The following is a 14,091-nucleotide window of genomic DNA, read 5'->3' as shown; positions in this document are numbered from 1 at the left end:
CCCCCTCTTCTCCATTCCCACCGTCCTTACCATCTCTCACCTGGACCATTGGAGGAGACCCCAAATGACCTCCAGGTTTCTAATCTCTCAGCTGTCACTGTTTAGTATCTTCATGAGAATCCTGCCAGCTGAGTGACAAATGTAATATATCCCTTAAAAGTCCCTCGGTGGTTCCAAATCATCTTTGTTTGGGGTTCTAATTTCTTAGCATGTGATAACTGCAGAGGACAGTATAGGTTACACTTTGTCCTTACTTAAATGGCCATTCCAATTTCACATACACCCAGCAAGTTATTCAGTTTCTCTTGGATCTTTTGCCAAAAATCAGGGGAACAATTTTATATTAAAAAAAATAGTGAAATAAGCAAAAAGAGCTTTTTTCCTGAGCCATGAAAATAGCTAAAGTGAGCATGAAATTGTTACGATAAATTTTGCTGAAGAAATTTTATTCAGCTCCTGTTTGTATTTGGGGATGGGTAATTTCCCATTATGTGCTTTTTTTGGTTGCTTGCCATAAAATACTTGCAATATTAGGATGATAAACAGGAATATATATAGCATCTTGAGTCAAAGGTCATCTTAGGATCAGAAAAGAATCTAGCTAGGTGGTTTTAGGATTCAGAAACAGATAATTATGATGAGAAAGAACTGAAGCATAAATAACCATCCTAATCCGTACCTCTGGTGGTTCTTCCTTTTACTTCAGTTGGAAGATGAAGAATATTTTAGTGGGAGAGCCATGGAGGAGTAGAACATATGGATCAAAGTCTCAACATTTGCAAAATGGCTGGATCCCTTATTCGTCAGGATGAAGGAGGAACAGTCATATCAGCAGCTCCATTCACTCAGCTATCAAATGTTTCTCAAGCATCTACTTTTCCTCCCAAACAAGCAAGCAGTTATAGACAGTTAAAGTAGTTTATTAATGTGGCATGTTGCAAAGGAGAAATACCAGTTGCATTTGATGGTAGGATCTGTCGTAGCTCAGGGAGCTGTCTGGGGAAGTGATGTTGAGGATAAGATGGGAAGGCTGAGAAACCAGATGAGGACCGATGGCAAAAGTGTTTGAGGCAAGTGGAACCGCACAGATGATGTTTTACAACTGGGAGAGAATGAGACAGAAAATCCCCCAAGCTAGTATCTGAGGGAACCGAAAGAAAGGGGGGGGATTAACAAAGAGATGAGCTGGGGAGTAAGGCAGGGGCCTCATGCCTTTATTAACAATTATAGATAGTATTCAAACTAGAGGCTAAAGATAGTTCTGGAATTGTCCTCACTGTGGAAATCTGCATATACGTTAGCTAGGAGTAACGGAAAGTCCTGAAGTGTGGGGCCTACTTTTTAATCATTTTATCACTGGTGTCCAACACAGAGCCTTACCATGGTTGATGCTCAAGGAATGTTTGCTGGGTGAACAGATGCATTCGAGCAGCATAGCACTTTGATGGCTCTTACCCAAATTGAATCTCAAAATGATGCTAAGTCTAGGTGTCCTACCCTGTTTTACCATGAGAAAACCAGGACTCAAGAGTGATGCACCCCAGCGAAGGGGCCAGGAGGAGCCCTGTCCTCTCATAGAACTGACATAGTAGTGTAAGCTTTTTAATTTTACCAAATTAGGATGTCTAATCTTTTTAATATCCAATTAAAATATTTCTATTACAAACATTTTCAAACACATACAAAAATAGAATGCTTGTATACTTACCCCTCAGATTCAGTAATAGTCAAGAGTTTGCCGATTTATTTCCTGTGTCACTTAAGGTATACTTTTTTTCTTTGTTTATATGTTTTAAAATAAATTCCAACAGTATCTTTTTTCATCCCTTCAATATGCAAACATGATAAAGAGAAAAGAGAACATTTTCTTATATTACCACAACATCTTACGATACCCAGCAGAATAAAAAATAGTTCTTTTTATGATCCAATATGTAGTCTGTAATGTCTTTTTCCTAATCAGGGTACAAACAAGCACTATACATTACATTTGGTTGTTATGCCTCTTAAGTATAAAAAGAACATTTAACCACAAAAAAAGTAAGAAAGACATGGTTTTAAGGACACAGACACCCCCCTGTCTATTCTGTGAGTTTAGGTGTATGAAGCACTCCCACCCTCGGCTGTGTTTTTCCCTATTGCGGTGTGGCCCTGGTCTCCGCAGCTGCTGCTAGGAATCCTGGGATTGTTGCAGATTCAACGCTATCAGAATCAGGGCTGAATGCTCTCTCTCCCCAGCATCACCCGCCTCCCCACAACCCTGGTATGTGCCCACTCTCTTGTTGTGAGAGCCATGTTGCCTAAGCCATGGTTTCCAGTCGACTTCGAGTCTTAAACACAGAATCCCACTAATATATATTGAGCAGCTTTCATTTGGGCAGCATGTTGGGGGAGACCACACAAAGCCTTTTCATTTTGATCTTACCAACCTACCTTATGGAATTCACTGTAGATAGGAATCTTTAGTTACAGCAGAAATCAGTAGTTAAATGGTTGCTTAGGGTGAGCAAGCTGGTCTGAGCCAACCAGTACATGTCCGGAGCAATAGAGAGGCTGGCACTGGATGAGGCCAGCACTATAGGCTTTGGATTCAAGTCCCAGCTCTGCTGTGTGACCTTGGGCAAATTGCCTAGCCTCTCTGAGCCACTAGGGGAAGTGTTCTTCCCATTGTGCTTCTGTTTTTCTCGGAATAGTGGGTTATCTTCCAAGATAATATGTGTACATATTTTTCAAACACTATTAAAGGATAAATCTGCTAGGAATGTTGTGGAAGCAAGAAAGATATTTGTACCACTTAAGTCACACCCAAGGGGACTGCCAACCTGCCTACCTCTAGAGCCAGACTGCTTTATCTCCTTTCTCTCCCCTGGGCTATAATTAGGCAAAAATAATCACCCTTCTCTTTGGGCAAGATCTAACCGATCATTATTGCAGAAGAACACAGGAAGCTTGAACATTATTATTTTAGCTTCTAGTTCCATGATTTTAATACAAAAGAAGGAACAAGACAGATCCAGCAAAGATGTAATATTTGTATTTGCCAAGGAAGGCTTTCTTATCTAGTTGAATGTAGTCTCAAGTACTACGCCTTAAATTAGAAGGCAGAGTGCCTTGATCCTTCTTCTGATGCATCATTAGTTACGAATCACACCAATTAAACAACAGCCTATGCTTCCCAGCTCTGAACCTTTCCCCCAGCCTACCAGCAAAATCTTGAGAGAATCAGCGTTGGCAGCTAGGCTGTAATGATACCAGCAGTTTCCATTTTCCCGTCAGAGTTTCACGTTTACTCTCTCATGCATGATGCCCTTTGTAGCTTTGTTTCCATAGCCAAGATAGAAATCAAATTCCATACCATTTGAAACAAATTTCAGTTACTGAGGAAATATCATCCAGGTAGATTGGGGTTTTAAAAAAAGACTATATTATATGAATTTTTTTTCTTTAAGATTTATTGATCTATTTTAGAGAGAGTGTAAGAGAGCAGGGGGAGGAATAGAGATAGAACAAGATTCCCAAGCCGAGTCTGTGCTGAGTGCAAAGCCCAATGCCGAGCTCAATCTCATGACCCTGACATCATGACCTAAGCAAAAACCAAGAGTTAGATCCCCAAATGACTGAGCCACCCAGTATGAATTATGGTTGTTTTTTTTTTTAAGATTTTTATTTATTTATTCTTCAAAGAGAGATCACAAGTAGGCAGAGAGGCAGGCAGAGAGAGAGAGGAGGAAGCAGGCTCCCCACTGAACAGAGAACCCGATGTGGGGCTCGATCCCAGGATCCTGAGATCATGACCTGAGCCGAAGGCAGTGGCTTTAACCCACTGAGCCACCCAGGCGCCCCATGAATTGTTTTTATTATCACTTCGTCTTTATCCTGTACCATTTGGTTTATCAAACATTTTTATATTTGATTCTTCATTTGATGCTCGCAACAAACTTGTAATATAAATAGAGTATTAATATCATCCCCATTTCATAAACAAGAAATATAAGGCTTGAGGGGGTTTTAATGCTTTTTCTTTTCCATTTATTAAGCATTCTAGTCCATTACCATTTACAAATGCCATTGCATTTAATCTTCCAACAGTCTGTTGAGGTAGATGATTTTGTTTTTGCTATACAGATGAGAAAAACAAATCTTCTCTAGGTTGAATAACTTGCACAAAAGTCCACATTGTGAATCAGTAGTGAACTTAAGATGCAATGTTGAATTCTATTAGGTTTTTTAAAAGATCACATTACATCAGGCTACTCCTAATTGCTTAAAGACAAAGCCTTTGCCAAGCTCAAAAAGTTTCTTTGCTTACTCTGTTATGTAATAATCCTGATAATTTAGAAAAAAAAACTGCCTTTATGAATCTATAAAACAAAACTTGCATGAAGCCAAATTGAAATTTGATGTATCTAATTTTCAGAGTTGTATGCATATTGTGTGAAATAGCTGGTTAGGGATTCAGACTGTGGTTTGATCATAAAACTTACTTCTTTTTTCACATTAAAGAATTCGTAAGCATTTGGCTGAAACCTCTTTAAAGGGTCTCTAGCCAAGCCGCACAGAAAATTGTTCAAGTCAGAACAAATGACCTCAGTTCTACTGAGAGAGACAGTATACTTTAATTCAGTGTGTTATTAAAAATTATTCTAGGGCACCTGGGTGGCTCAGTGGGTTAAGCCTCTGCCTTCGGCTCAGGTCATGATCTCAGGGTCCTGGATTGAGTCCTGCATTGGGCTCTCTGCTCAGCAGGGAGTCTGCTTCCTCCTCTCTCTCTTTGCCTGCTTCTCTGCCTATTTGTGATTTCTTTCTCTGTGTGTCAAATAAATAAATAAAATCTTAAAAAAATTATTCTAAAAAGTTTGCTCTACTTCACAGTAGATTTGGCAAACTAAAGGATCACTTCTCTTTCCCTGAATTCTGCAGTTAATCCACCCAACTCAGCAGACATTTATGTTAGCATTTATATACTGATAGCTGTCTGTCATACTCTGTTTTAAGTGTTAGGGATACTGGGGCACCTGCGTGGCTCAGTCATTAAGCATCTGCTCTCAGCTTAGGTCATGATCCTGGCATCCTAGGATCGAGCCCTGCATGGGTTTCCCTGCTCAGCAGGAAGCCTGCTTCTCCCTCTCCCACTGCCCCTGCTTGTGTTCCCTCTCTCATTGTCTCTCTTTCTGTTGATTAAGTAAATAAAATATTTTAAAAACAAACAAAAAATAAGTTTTAGGATACAGAAAACAATTGTGACAGTGTCTTGCCCTTATGGTGTCCACAGCTGAGTTCTTAGTGCTCAGTACTGAAGATATACAAGAAATTGGTATATACATCCTTTTCTTTTGTGAAGTGCAGAAAAGATAGCAGACTTACCCTATTGTCTAGGATTCCCAGTTAAAGTTTGATTCTAGAGAATTTAGTTTTTAATATGTTTCTCTCTTTCTGTCACTCTCCATCTCCTTGTCACGGACACACACACACACACACAGCAACATGGTAGCTTGGTCAGAAGTAAGCCAAACAACATCTCTGATAAATCTTTACCAGTGGAAAATTCCATGTTACCACTTTAACACAGAGGTGGCAACCTGGGAGATGAGCTAAGTCAGAGTTTGAAGTGAACATCTAGTAAATTCCATTGGCCAGAGGTCAGCTCTCTTGAAGGCAGGTGGGCATTCCCATGGCTGTGTGAGAGGGAAACCAGTCTTCTGAAGTTTTGTTTTGTTTCTAAAGACTGCACCCTTCCCAGCATGACAGCTTGAAAAGCAGCAGAGTGAGAAGGCTCTAAGGTATTTCTAAAGCCTGATATGAAATGGCAGGACCTTTTCTGTGTCTTTCTGGCTCTGAAATCCCAGGGCAACTAAGAAAACAAGAGGTGGTGAAATGGGAACAATTGATTTTTTTTTTTCTGAGCTCCAAGTAAATACGGTGACTCTTGTATCATCATATGCAAGAATTTTGACAGACTATTGCTTCTTGGACTTGAGATTTAACCTCTGATCTATGCCTCACCCTCTTATAAATATGCGATTTTGCTAAGAGCCTAGTGGACAGAGTGCAGTAACATATTTGGGATTTTCTTGATTTCACACTTTACTTATCAGATTGCAGTGATTATGAGGCCAAAATCTTCCCCCTCTACACACATGCATTTCAGCTTGTAAGTTCAGAATGAGTCTGGTATCCACCCTCTCCAAAAAAGATGCTCTCATTGTTATTAATTGATGGTGCTTTTAAATATCAATACTGCTTAAAACGATGGAAATGAGGTACACTGTGTTAGGACAATGTTTTATAGGGGCAGAGATGATTTCCCCACCTAACAGGAAACCATTCTCTCTGAGAGGGTAAGGGATTTTCCCAACATCCCTCAGAGCCAAGACTCAAGTCCAGCAACTCATTCCAGGGAACGACTTTGAGACCCTTCTTGATCTTCTCCCTTCGCCAGGAACCCCACAGTTTTTCACAAAGATTTACCCTTCCTCAGTTTCTCCGTTATGACATGCATCTGACTATATTGGCTTCTTCCCACCATAGAGATATCCCATTACCTTCTAGAAAGCACTTAATCCTACTCACAAAGAGCAGATATTTAAATGGCAGATGCTCTTTTTTTTTATATTCACAACAGGAAAGTAGAAAATTACAGGCAGCAAAGCATCAGCCTTTGAGCCCCTTGAGGCAAAGGTCTTTCCGGTGATTTTGGTGTCCCTAGCAATAGCATTGCACCTGGCATGTAAGAAACCCTGAAGAAATGTTTGCTGAATAAATGAAAGAAGGATGTTACCCCCCCAAAGAAATGGAAACTTTTATAATTGCTCACAGTATCTCGTCCCTGGAGCAGTGATCAGATGTCATGCTAAAAATAGATGTGAACTGTTCCTCCTGCATCCTTCCCGCGCACTCCTCCTGGACCCTGGCAGCAAGGAGTGTCATGTCCAGGTAGATAATACTGTGGTAATACTGTGATCCCAATAGACTGCACACCATTGATATTTGCCCCAGCTTGGGCACTATTGGAAAGTGCCCAGCACTTAAACTTCCTTAGCTTATGAAGTACTCAGAGCTCCTAGTTCAGATTTGTCTATGAAAAACATCACTTCTCAGGCGAGCAGCAGGTGGCCTCTTCCAACTACTTTCCCCGTAGCGAGGACATGGTAACTCAGCAGGAAAGCAGCCTGTGTCACTAGGATGTGCAGAACCCCTTAGAGCTCGATGATTTCACCAGTTGTTGGTAGTGCTGCCGCAGTGTCCATAATGAGCAAATGGGAATAAGATGCTACTGTTCTTACTGGTGCCACCAAGGACTGCATATGCATTTATTCTGAAGGAAGCCACCAGGAAAATAACAGCAGCGACTATTGTACATTTGCCAAATGCTTCATGTCAGATCTCACTGTGATTCTCAAAACCACTTTGTGGGAGGAACCTCACAATTTTGCAGATGAACCCACAGAGGTTCAGGAAACTTCCCAGGGCCCCATTGGTAGCTAAGGACAGGCTTAAGATTCAGAGCTGGCTGCCTAACCTAGAGTTCCTAACCCCCCTTCCTCTGCTCACACAACTGAGGGTCAGCAGCATGAGGTTGCAACTGGAAAGAGGTGCCCTCCCCACCAGTTCACTTGGAGAAGAGCACGCCCATAGCTTCATGCTGTTGTCTAATGCACGAAGCTCATCGTTTCCTTCTCGGAGACACAAGGCTGGCCATCTGAGCCTTAAAAATGTGAGTAGCTTTAATCAGTTTGGATTAATCCTACTGCCTTAAATAGCTCCTGCCCCCTCAGAGAGGCAGTGCCTCCTTTTCTGTGTGAATGAGAAGGTGGGGTTGCATTCTGTGTCTCCTCATTCACCCTTGACAAATTTCAGAGGAAACCAGTGTATAGCAGAGACGCTTCTCATGTGTCTTGTGTGGTGTTCACACCTTTGCCTTTCTCCATTAAAGTGTCCATCAGTGGCTCACACTCTTGAGAAACCAGCAGGCAGCATGAGCCTATACCAAGGCTCTGGAATGGACACAGCTTTCCATTTTATTTAGTACAGAAAGGGGTTATGACTTTTGCAAGCAGTGAATAAGAGTGGGTGTTGAGTTACACATGATAATTAACAGGAGGAATTACCAGTCATTACCAAGAGTCAACCCTTGACGTCCATATGCTCTCTTGTAATCTTCCCAACACATCTTGATGTAGACACAATGATTATTCATGTTCTGCTTATGAGGAAATTGAGCCCAGAAAGGTTAATAATTTTCGTAATGATACACAGCTTGTAAGTGGCAGAGCCAGGATTCTGACCCCGTCTATTTAAGTCATATTTTGTACCCTGTCTACTGTTAGCAGCCATCATGTCCAACCAAGTGAAAGCAAGTGACACAATCCCAGTATGAGAGTGTTGCCAGTGAACAACTGGATTTAAATGCCCAAGAAGGAGACATTTTTCATACATCCTGGAGCGATAGAACCAGCTGGAAGTAATGTTTCTTGAAACTCCTCTAAAACATTTGCCTAAAAATCAGTTCTCAGTGGGTTGCTTCTTGTTAGACAAGATAACCCCAAAAAACATAACACAGATAACTCTTGCAATTCTGAAAGCATTTACCAGGCACCTATTTCATGCAAAATAAGCCAGAATAAGGTGTTGCTGCTTTAACGCAGCTCCCTACTTCAGCATTATTTATGATTGATTTCCTTGTCAGGAAGCAAACTCCTTCAGGTTCTTATTCAGCACTATATGCCAGGCACCTAGCACAGTCCTGAGTCTAGAGCACAAGGAACCACAGGCCCTGAGGTTTGTGGATCAGAGATGGGGGGAGGCTTCCGCACCTCTAAGGAGTTGGCACTGCAACAGAGAAGCCCAGCATTCACAGAATCAGCACAGCAGATGCCAGGCAGGAGAGCAAGATGTCAAGAGAGATAAGGAGAGAGTTGAGGACGCCTTAGGTTCTAAAGGAGAAGTAAAGTGTTAAACCAGATGGGAAGATAAAAAGGAAATAAACTGGCCTCACAGAGATCCAAGGTCAACCCAGTGACTTGGGTGAAGTTAACCTCCACGCACTTTTTTCCCCTCATCTCTAAAACTCCCTCAGAGCTTTGTTAGGAGAAAGAACATAGTATTTCAATGACACAGCACAGATACTAGCTCTCAGGTGCTCAGAAAACATGAATTCTCCTTTAGATGGTATAAAGATTGGAGTACTTTCAAATCTCAGATGAATGTTCTCCCCAGGGTTAGGAACTAGACTGAAAAATGTATGAAAAGCGAAGGCAGAGATACGACTAAAATCTTCAGGGAAAGAGGCAGGGATTGGTTAAGATTAGATAGACGTGGCAGTGTTAGATTTGGTTTTGTTGAGAAGTGTGATTTTCAGTACTATTATAAAAAATGAAGAAGACTTATATCTCACAGTTTCTGTATCTGCTTGCTTATTTATTTCCAGAGCATTTCTTTTTTTTTTTTTTTTTAAAGATTTTATTTATTTATTTGACAGAGAGAGATCACAAGTAGGTAGAGAGGCAGGCAGAGAGAGAGAGGAGGAGGAAACAGGCTCCCTGCCGAGCAGAGAGCCCGATGCAGGACTCGATCCCAGGACCCTGAGATCATGACCTGAGCCGAAGGCAGCGGCTTAACCCACTGAGCCACCCAGGCGCCCTCCAGAGCATTTCTAACCGTAAACGTATTCATCTTTGAGAAGACGGAGACAGTGCTCCTCTTCTCCCTCTGTTTCTGTTTCGTCCATACACATACCATTTATATTTGTAAATACGGGTTTTGTTGCTTTTGCTCTGATGAAATTACTTGTACTTAAGTTTTATTATCTAAAAAGGAGCGAAGAAGGGCACCGGGCTGGCTCGGTCAGTGGAGCATACAAGTCTTGAAATCGGGTTCATGAGTTCAAGCCCCATGTTGCCCAGGGAGCCTACTTTAAAAAGTAATAATAAAATAAAAAATAAAGGGGTGCCTGGGTGGCTCAGTCGGTTAGGCTTCTGACTCATGGTTTTGGCTCAGGCTATGTGAGTTATGGGATTGAGCCACATGTAGGGCTCTGCACTCATCGGCTTTGAGATTCTCTCTTTCTGCCCCTCTCCCAGCTTGTGCATTCTTTTCTCTAAAAATGGATAAATAAACTTTAAAAAAAAAAAAGAAAGAAACGCATGAAGAGATGGGTAAGCACTTTTAAACATAGGATTTGTGGGACACCTGGGTGGCTCAGTTGGTTGAGCAGCTGCCTTCAGCTCAGGTCATGATCCCAGCGTCCTGGGATTGAGTCCCACATCAGGCTCCTTGCCCCGCAGGGAACCTGCTTCTCCCTCTGACTCTGCCTTCCACTCTGTCTGCCTGTGCTCGCTCTTGCTTGCTCTCTCTCTGACAAATAAATAAATAAAATCTTAAAAAAAAATTAAACATGGGATTTGTGGTGTCAAAGTGGAAAAATTGAGGGCACGATGTATTCCAGTTAAGACAAATGCAATACAGCACAGCACTTCCCCGTCCACAGTGGGGAGTGTAAACACTGTAGAAGATGGTGTAAAACAAACATTTCAAAAGCAAGGCAGAAAACATCTGGGGGATCTAATGAGCCATACAATAAGGAGAACACAGTTTGCTATTAAAGCAAGTAGCCTGTTGTGACATACCGAGTGTGACAGCCAGAAGAGCCTTACAGAGTGCTGATCAGCTACAGGTTAAGTATCAGAGAAGAGTTTCCAATGTGTGACATGCCTGTGTCGGGGAGAGTACAGAGATCACCTGAAGAATGATAAAAATATCAGTGGGATTTGGGAGCAGCCATGATTAGACAGGAATAAAACCTTAAAGTTAGATAGACGATTTAACCTTGAAAGAAGTCCCTCAGGAGAAGCATGTTGTCTTTCTTCATTGAGAGAAACCTTAACATTGAACATGGGCAATTTCAGAGGCACCTGGGTGGCTCAGTCGGTTAAGGGGCTGCCTTCGGCTCGGGTCATGATCCCAGAGTCCTGGGATCAAGCCCCACATCAGGCTCCCTGCTCTGTGGGGAGCCTGCTTCTCTCTCTCCCCCTTGCCTGCCTACCGCTCCCCCTGCTTGTGCTCTCTCACTCTCCCTCTCTGTGTCAAATAAAGAAAGAAGGAAGGAAAATGGGCAATTTCAGCGCCTGTAGGCATTTTATAACTGAACTCGTTTAATGATTCTGCTCATTTCCTCATTCATGATTCATTCAGAAAATGTTTGTTGAAACCCTATTATTTAAATGCCTCCTGCACACCAGACACTGTTAGGGACAGGGAACCCCAAAGAGAGTGAGTTGTGGTTTCTGTTCTCAGAGAACTCAGTCTAATGGGGAATATGGGCAGCTGCACAAATCACTGCAATTTGGTGTGATAAGTACAAAAAGGTAGCAAAGTGGTCAAGCGGGGTCAGGGATTGGCACTGAATTGCGATGCTTAAGTAGGGGAGAGGAGGTGTGATGTTAGGTTTTTTATCACAGTAGCGCTGTCCTCGAAGTTGTAAGGAAGGCAGTCCTGGGAACCGATGGAGGATTGACTTACTAGTTCTTGGGAAATGCCTGGTATTTAGGAAAGGGCAGTGTAGAGCATGATCCGAAGACACTAAGAGATCCTGCTTTGTCTCCCAGACCAGATTATCTTCTCCGAGAAGTGCTATCTGGGTCTGCATGACATCCGTGCAAAGCTCTAACCAGTACCTGCACTAGCTAACCTGCCCATACATGCGCTCACGTAGCCTGAGATCCTGTTTGGAACAGCAAAGAGCTGGATGGGTCTATCTTCCGCCATACCTCTCTGCAACTGTTGAGTTAATTGTGGTCTTAACCATGTGATGCCATTAAGGGTGTTAAGAAATATATCTACGAATTTGGGAGAAGGCAGGAAAAGATCCAAATTACACAGTTATAAAGGAAGATAAAGGCATTAGCATAATACATATTGATCTCATATGTATGTGGGTATGTGTGTGTATGTATGTGAAATGAGTTGATAAATGTCTGTGCAAGTATAGCAGGTAGCTCTAGAGAAAGGTGTAGCAACAGACGGCAGTGAGAGGGAAGGAAGAAGAGCTAACCTCTCAGTTTTTATCCTCTGTTTTTCCATGTAGTCCAAATATTGACAATATTCATGAACTTAATTTTGTGACTTAAGGAAGAAATAATTGCCCATGAAGCACTAAACACAGTGTCTGCCATGTGATGCCAATTAATAATTAATTGGCTCTTAGGATGGCAAGAAAACATGACCTGCCCTAAAAAATTTAAACCTGCATACAGTGTCGTATTGGTTGTTATAAATGATTGCTTTCCTCTGTCAAAAGGGATTTAAATAAATTTCCTAAATTATGATCAATAGATTTTAGATTAAATATATGTTCTGCTTATTTAATCATTTAGGATTTAATTATTTAGAGCTAAGTTTTGCCCCAAAGATACAGATGTAGTGAAAAGAAGGGACACATGCACCCAAAGTTCAGAGCAGCAATGCCCACAATAGCCAAACTGTGGAAGAAGCCAAGATGCCCTTCAGTAGACAAATGGATAAAGAAGATGTGGTTCATGTACACAATGGAATATTACTGAGCCATCAGATAGGATGAATACCCATCATTTGCACCAACATGGATGAAACTGGAGGGGATGATGCTGAGTGAAATACGTCAAGCAGAGAAAGACAATTGTCATATGGTTTTACTTATATGTGGAACATAAGGAATAGCATGGAGGACATTAGGAGAAGGAAGGGAAAAATGAAGGCGGTGGGGGGAGGTGGTGCGGAGGAATCAGAGAGGGAGAGGGAGACAAACTGTGAAAGACTGTGGCCTCTGGGAAACAAACTGAGGACTTTAGAGGTGGAAGGGGTTTTGGGGGATGGGATAGCTGGGTGATGGATATTAAGGAGGGCACATGTTGAAATGAATTCTGGGTGTTATACACAAACAATGAATCATGGAACACTACATCAAAAACTAATGAAGTACTGTATGGTAACTAATGTTCCCTTAAAAAAAAAAAAAGGCTGTATTGAAGAGGGAGGCTTCCAAATCCAGATTACATAAGACTTTGCTTAGGCACCAGAAATTTCCAGTCAATTTTGATGGTTTTATCTTTAGAGTACAGAGGCGCCTGGGTGGCTCAGTGGGTTAAGCCTCTGCCTTCAGCTCAGGTCATGATCTCAGGGTCCTGGGATCGAGCCCCACATCAGGCTCTCTGCTCAGCGGCAAGCCTGCTTCCCCCTCTTTCTCTGCCTGCCTCTCTGCCTGCTTGTGATCTCTGTCAAATAAATAAATAAAATCTTTAAAAAAAATTTAGCATTCATAGGTTATTATCCAGTTATCTTCTTATAACTGAAAACCAAAGTTAAATCTTCTTTATGATATCCTACCCCACAATAATCAATAGATAGTCAGTAAATTGAATTTAAATTTAATTTGTGGAACTTTTTATTTTAAGAATTTGAAACACTGTAAGGGGATCATCTTTTATTATGTCCATTTAGTCATCCTTATTTTTATGAAAAATTATGAATAAATTAAATTGAAAATCAAATTGTTTTTTGAAATATGCTGAGGAAATACTTAATGATGAGTTTCTCTCTATAAAAGAACAATTTATAATTTGAATTAGCATTTAAAAAATTCTCTATGGTGAGTTTCTTTGCAATTAAAAGAACCATTTAAAATTTGAACTAACATTTTCACATTTATCTTGTGAGTGAATTGGCCTTCTTACCCACTAGATTCTGCTAAAGCAAGACACTGTATGCCAAGGAGATAGAACAAATTGCAATCAATAATATCAAAACTTCAAAAGCTTTTCCTTTTTACATGCTAATTGTGCTAATATCTTAAATCCTGTTTGTGCTGTCTTCATTTTTATTGGATTGACATAGGGAAAAAATATTTTTCCTATGAAAAAATAGTATGATATATACCTACATTTCCTTGATTTTTTTTAGACCCATGTGTTTCCAAAATATATTTACCCCCATTTCCAATGCCATTCTCTAGAAGCTCATTTAAATGTGTAATGCAGGGGCGCCTGGGTGGCTCAGTGGGTTAAAGCCTCTGCTTTCGGCTCAGGTCATGGTCTCAGGGTCCTGGGATCGAGCCCCGCA

At 41.3% G+C, this 14,091-nt stretch overlaps 1 protein-coding gene across 18 annotated transcripts in view; it reads left to right on the top strand.

The window, feature by feature from the left end:
* DLG2 (discs large MAGUK scaffold protein 2) overlaps positions 1-14,091 on the top strand; it is a 1,549,658-nt gene that overhangs the window by 1,386,961 nt on the left and 148,606 nt on the right. The window lies entirely within an intron of this gene.

This window comes from Mustela nigripes, chromosome 1, assembly GCF_022355385.1.
Source record: "Mustela nigripes isolate SB6536 chromosome 1, MUSNIG.SB6536, whole genome shotgun sequence".
Lineage (NCBI taxonomy): Eukaryota > Metazoa > Chordata > Mammalia > Carnivora > Mustelidae > Mustela > Mustela nigripes.
Note: the sequence above shows the minus strand (reverse complement) of the source record. Positions and strands in the feature narration are given on the sequence as shown.